General features: G+C 41.7%; 1 protein-coding gene and 1 long non-coding RNA gene across 2 annotated transcripts in view; both read right to left on the reverse strand.

Annotated features, from left to right (window-relative positions):
* LOC121640276 (sialoadhesin-like) overlaps positions 1-7022 on the reverse strand; it is a 601555-nt gene that overhangs the window by 560791 nt on the left and 33742 nt on the right. The window lies entirely within an intron of this gene.
* On the reverse strand, positions 252-4757 carry LOC121640587. The gene is made up of 3 exons (XR_006010522.1): positions 4601-4757; positions 4376-4496; positions 252-491 (listed from the first exon to the last, which is right to left on the reverse strand). It is a non-coding gene; the product is annotated as an uncharacterized LOC121640587 (long non-coding RNA).

Raw genomic sequence — 7022 nt, forward strand, 5'->3', positions numbered from 1 at the left:
GCTGAATGTGGAGCCTGAACCTGGCCAACAGGAAATAAAGTTAAGTTAAAATCACAGTACAGCAGGAACGGCAACTCCAGCCCTCCAGGGCAGTCCTGCAGGTTTTAGATGTTTCCTGATCCAACTTAAATGTCTCTCCTCAACACCTTGTTATCATGTTCTGTCCAACCCCGTTGACTCATTAATCTGATTCAACTGCTGCAGCAGGAAACATCCAAAACCTGCAGGTCTGCAGCCTGCGAGGACCAGCTTTGGACACCCGGTTCTACAGCATGGACGTAGAATTGGGGACAATGTCCCTACAAGTCCAGCAGGTCCTAACTCGTCCCTACCACAGATCACAGTCTCCGTAGTTAATCTGCAACAAGGAATCTCTGCTGTAAGTCCCACCTTAAAACCCATTTCTCTGCTCTGATTGGCTCTGCTCTGTCTAGTGCTCCGTGATTGGCTGTCCCTGCTGTCCCTACAACAATGGTTGTCTTCAGTTGGACCTTCGGAGTAAGAAAAGAAAGATGGACATCAGGAGGTATTTTAGAGTGAGTCAACATAAATGTTTAAACCATAAAGAAATGATTTTATTAACCGCTACTGAGTCAATAATAACGTTGACAATAACCAAGTTAAATAAACTAGTTTCCTGGTTAAGAAGCAACGAGTCATTCAGTCAGGTGACAGAATGAAAGCTGCAGGAGACGATGATGATGATGAAGGAGGCAGACGGCAGGACCAGAGGAAAGTGTTTACCTGGTCTTCAGGTAACCTTATACAGACCTGAAGTCATGTGTGTTTGATGCGGTTCCTTTCACAGACTGGCCTGTAATACATTTAATGTTGTTAAATGAAATAGAGAATAATGATGATGGAAACATCTGAACAATAACTAACATAAGGACGATGATGTCCTTAAAATCATGACATTACCAGAAAACCCACTGAATAAGATCATTCTGTCCCTAGCAGGAAAAACCTTGATGCCAATCCCGACGGAGAAAGGTTTGGATTATAAAAGCTTCTTTTGATTAGTTTATTAATCTATCATAAGAGGAAAAAACAACGTGACCTTTGAGGGACCTCTGTGTGTCGCCGTTAGCTTTGCCCAGATGAAAGAAGCTCTTCTGTTAGAGGAAGAACAACGCTGCTGAGGAACCTGCTCTGTTCTAATGTTCTGCATTAACAATGAAAAGCTTCTGTTCTTGAACCCTGTTTATATAAACTGACTTTCTAGTCTGTGTTTGTGTCCGTTTATGTGACTCATTTACTGTGAACGAAGTTGGACTGTGTGCAGCGTCTCCATCTGTTCCTCACATACAATAAAGTTAAACGATTTAAAGCAAAAACTACTGAACAAGAATGAAAGGATGATGTTAATGTGTATATAATAGATATAACAGATATAATAGATGTATAGGAGGATACTGGCATTGTTAAAAGGAGTAAATAATAATCCGATAAAGGGACGATAGTGATGATTATATAGATGAGTGCTGATGTAAATCTTGACATAAAAAATGCAGACATAGCCAGAGAGGCTGCTGAGGAAGCAGTGAAACATTTAAAACTGCAAAGTATTTATTAAAGTAAAAAGAAGCCCAGATCAAGCGAAGGTCCTGGTCTTCAGAGACATCGAGGAACTGATGGAACCAAACACAACGATGAAATGATCAAACTGGAACTAAACACAGAAAACAACCAGCAAAAGGACCATCTTACTCACACTGAACACAAAACACAAGACAGAGAAAATAATACTGATCGGAGAAAAACCTGCTCAGCAACACCTGCAGTTTTTACACAGAAAATACCAACAATACAAGAATGAAATCCGAGCATAAGATGTCAGTTATTACTGCAACAGCAGCCTGAATCAAAGAAAATCTGACTTCAGCTCACCATTTAGTAAAATAACAGAAACTTGGATCAATAATTAAGATAAGTTGATTTTAAATTAGATAATTATTAATTTAATTATTTTCAACAAGAAAAACAAAAGTGGAGGAGGAGTGGCAGTACACACTGTGTGTATAATTATTAGACAAGTGAGTATTTTTCATGCATTTTCTTTAACGGTTTAAACTTGAATGCTTATTGGATTTAAGCAAATCAGGTGTGTATTTGTCTAACGAGGGTGTGTGACCTAAGGAGATCAATACACTTTATTAAAGGTGTGCATAATTATTAAGCAGCTTCTTTTCCTCAGACAAAATGGGCCAAAAAAGAGATTAACTGACTCTGAAAGGTCAAAAATGGTAAAAAGTCTTTCAGAGGGATGCAGCTCGACTGGAAGATTTTGGGGCGTGATCACAGAGCAATCAAACTTTTTGTTGAAAATAGTGTCACAACACACTTGTTAGGAAAAAATTGAAATAGTAAAAGTGTGAAAAGAATCAAAGATGAAGCTGCCAGGAAGCTGTTACCCTCCAGCCCTGTCATATCCCAGAACTGCAGCCTCCCTGGAGTTTCCAGAAGTACGAGGTGTTCAGTGCTCAGAGACATGGCCAAGGTAAGGAAGGCTGAAACCTGACCGCCACTGAACAGGACACATTTAAAACGTCAAGACTGGGCCAAGAAATCTCTGAAGACAGATTTTTCTACGGTTTTATTGACTGATGGGATGAGAGGGACTCTTGATGGACCAGATGGACCCCTGGCTGCTGCCAGCACGGTGGAGGTGGGATACTGGTATGGGCTGGTATCATTAAAGATGAGCTAGTTGGAACTATTTGGGTTGAAGATGGACTCAAACTGAACTCCCAGACCTACTACCAGTTTTTAGAAGACACTTTCTTCAAGCGGTGGTGCAGGAAAAGTCTGCACCTTTCAAGAGGACCAGGATTTAAATGCAGCGCTCCAGCGCATGCATCAAAGTACTGCACTGCATGGCTAATAGCGGCTGTAAAGATGAAAAAATAATGACATGGGCCCCATCCTCACTTGACCTAAACCCTATTAAGAACTTGTGGGCCCTTTTTAAACTGGAGATTTCTGTTGAAGGGAAACAGTCCACCAGTCTGGACCAAGTCTGGGAGGCTGTGGTTGCTGCTGCACAAAAGGTTGATCGTCACCAGATCAAGAAACTGACCAACTCCATGAATAGAAGGCCACTGGTCACTATACTGGTCATTTCTGACATTTTTAAACCTCAGAAATGTTTATTTATACCTGTTGAGTTGTTTATTTTTCTGACATTAACAGATGAAAATAAACAAGTGAGATGGGGAAGTTTTCATTTTTCATTTAGTTGCATAATAATTCGGCACACTACTACCAATAATTGTGCACACACAGATTTTCTGAAAGCCAAGACCTCACTTACTTTCTGAAATATTCAGGTTTGAGGTTTATTAACATTTCTGGATTGATGGAGAGCACAGTAGTTGTTCAATAATAAAATGAATCCTCATGAATGTAACTTGCCTCATGACTGTGCACACAGTGTAAATATAAAATGACATGAGCTGCAGCTGTGGGCGACTTTCTGGAGTTCATTACAACAAATCTGTTAAGAGAAGATGAGGAACATAATAACTAGTTGTATATTTATTATAAGTTTTATTTAACCAGGAAGAACCTGCTGAGACTAAAATCTGGTTTTCAACAGAGTCCTGGACAAGACCGCAGCAGGGTGGTTACACACACATTTAAACTGGCTAAAAGTTTTAAAACAAGGTAAAAACAAATTAATAAGTAGATGAATAACACTTAATATAACCAAAGTCACTAAATCAAGCATGTCATGTTTTGAGGTGTGTAATGGTTTATATTTATTTCATTGTTTTTCTCTAAACTCCAGTGTATTCCTCATGGTGACCTTCCACACCAGGACCGTGGTCTGGGTAGCTAGAGGCCCACTTCGGACCCCTAGCCACCCAGACCACGGCCATTTCAGCCAGAATTTCTTAAAAAAATCTGCTGGGAACCCATCTGGACCTGGACACCTCCCATTTGGCATGAAACTTCAGCCCAGACCTCCTCCAGCATGAACGCAGTAACACATCTAACAGATGGGGGATTATTATTCCCATGATGGTCAATTAATCTGAGCAGCTTGAAGCAGCTGCACCAAAAACATGTCCGCTGTAATGTTTGCAGTCTCCTGAATAAATAATGTTTATTTAACTTTCTTTAATCTTAAGAGAATTTTCCAGTAATGGAATTTTCCAGTAAAAGGAGACGTTGAAACAGTAAATGTTGGTCTTCAGGACGTCTTTATGGCAGGAATGTTATCGTATTTCATGGGGGCCTAAATTCCTGGCGCCGCCTCTGCCTGCACTCACATGTGATAAACAACAGGTCAGACAACGGGAAGATAACGGTGAGGATTGCATCAGCCCAGGTCTTCCTGAGGAATCACTGACAGAAATCCAGATAAACTCACCAGCAGACAGAAGCCAGAAGACGACGCACAGCAGAGCTGCACGTGTAGATGTTAAAACAGCCACTGCAGATTCTTTAAAGTCCCACGCTGGATGGAAAGACTGGAAGATGCCTGAGCTTAGCTAAATGAAAACAAGAAGCAGAGTTACTTTTCCACTTCCTTAAACCAGATAACAGCCAGCGATGATGATCTACGTCCTTTCTACCAGCAGTTGATGGTTTTCACCTAAATCCAGTAAACGTCCTGGAAGTCCAGCAGCAGGAGCCTCATGGAAGACGGAGGAAAGCTAGAAGGAATCTACTTCCTGGTTTCTTTCCAGTTTCCTTCTGTTCTCCGTTTTACACCATGAAAGCGGCACTTCTGCCCCCTGCTGACACTCCTTTTAAAGAATCAGGTCCACCATCATTCCTCAGAGGTTTTCTCCATGTTGACATGACAGCATCACACAGCTGCTGCATCCATGATGAGACACATTTTAGAATATGTGGTAAAAAACTCATTTATTAGTTTAAAAAACCTCTAAACTCTCCCGTCCATGATTCTTTCATTGTTTCTTTGTCACTTTGAGAGAAAAGATGATAAAATAAGAGAAACTAAAGAAGAATTCAAGAACTGGTAGAGGAGGTTGTCCAGTAACTGGAAGGTTGATGGTTTGACTCCTGCTTCATCCTTCAGCATGACACTTCACCTTTACTCCACTCAGGTGTAGTTTGGTGGTGCCTTGAAAAGCGCTAAATAAACATAATCCGTTATTATTTGTTTAAGTTAGTGTAAAAACTATTAATGTTAATTCTAGGATCCAGAAGAATCATCTTTAGTTTCTCTCGTTAGCGTCGTGAGAAGAAATAACAGGAGTTTTAACTTCATAAAGGACTTAAAATGAGTTTCACCAAGATATTTTTCTAACTTCAGGAAATGGTATTGAGTATAAAATCTTACTGCACCGGCAGTATGTTAAAATAACTCATTTTGTAGAGTGAAATGGAGACTCAATAAACAACTTTTCTCCATCTTCTATTGTCCAGTGTTGGTGAGTGTGTGTGAATTGTAGCCTCAGGTTCCTGTCCTTAGCTGGCAGGAGACACCTGGTGTCTTTTCTGCTGCTTCCTGGTCCAAACAACTGCTGCTCACTGGATATTTTCTCTTCTTCAGGCCGTTCTCTGGAAACCCTGGAGATGGTTAAGGGTGAAAATCCCAATAAATACTCAGACAAACAACCATGACACGTTCAAAGTCCCCAAATTCCCCTTTCTTCCTCATTCTGATGCTCAACTCACCATGTCTACATGTCCCTGAATGCAGCAGGAAGCTGGCGTGGATGTGGGATGAACTGATGTCCCTGAATGCAGCAGGAAGCTGGCGTGGATGTGGGATGAACTGATGTCCCTGAACGCAGCAGGAAGCTGGCGTTGACGTGGGATGAACTGATGTCTCTGAACGCAGCAGGAAGTTGGCGTGGACGTGGGATGAACTGATGTCCCTGAACGCAGCAGGAAGTTGGCGTGGACGTGGGATGAACTGATGTCCCTGAACGCAGCAGGAAGCTGGCGTGGACGTGGGATGAACTGATGTCTCTGAACGCAGCAGGAAGTTGGCGTGGACGTGGGATGAACTGATGTCCCTGAACGCAGCAGGAAGTTGGCGTGGACGTGGGATGAACTGATGTCCCTGAACGCAGCAGGAAGTTGGCGTGGACGTGGGATGAACTGATGTCTCTGAACGCAGCAGGAAGTTGGCGTGGACGTGGGATGAACTGATGTCCCTGAACGCAGCAGGAAGTTGGTGTTGACATGGTTTAGCTAAACTAAAATCAGACCACTGACCTCTCGGTTTTAAACTGGTTTTAAACACGTGGATGAGTTGGAACTGGAGAACAGTCACATGACACCAACATGAAAAATAAATCTTTTAGCTAAACTGTATTTCATGTCTAGAACTCGTCGTCTAGACGCTGGAACTTTGGTAGATTATTGCTGACATAAGAGTGAAATTCATCTATGAAACAGATTTTTATTTTTACTTATATATGAAATTTTCCTCTGGGATTAAAACAGTTGTCCTTTCATTCTGGTCTTCTCTAAAGCTGCATCTGAACTGGTAAACTGGGTTTTATATATCCTGGTTTCTCTGGAGTCAGAATGAGCCTCATGGACAGTTTCCTGACAGCAGCTCGTGTTGATTGTTAACAGAAATCATGAAGAAGTAATTTAATCTGGATTAAGAAGAATTCTAATGAGGTACAGTCATAATGAACCCAGAGGGCTGATTTCAGCTGTAAACTCATTAGAACTCCATCAGACTTCACCTTCAGCATCCATCAGTAAATGTTTGGTCCTCATCTCGTCTCCTGATCTCTCTAATCTCAGTCTAACCAGCTCTGATCAGCTGTTTCAACGTCAGGGTTTCACTCCTGAGTCAGATTCTCAGGGTTTTCACTCCGGCTGGCTGAAACAGACGGAGCAGTGACGTGATGCAGCCAGCAGGTGGCAGCACCTGATCTTCACTGCACGTGTTGTTATGACGCACAAACATCAAAATGTCCTCCATCATGAAAACCGTTGCTTCATCTGGAGGAACTCAGGAGACTTACAGAACAAAACTCAGACAAGTCAACATCGTTTAAAAGTTTATTTCATCCATAAAAACT

This window comes from Melanotaenia boesemani, chromosome 5 (genome assembly GCF_017639745.1).
Source record: "Melanotaenia boesemani isolate fMelBoe1 chromosome 5, fMelBoe1.pri, whole genome shotgun sequence".
Lineage (NCBI taxonomy): Eukaryota > Metazoa > Chordata > Actinopteri > Atheriniformes > Melanotaeniidae > Melanotaenia > Melanotaenia boesemani.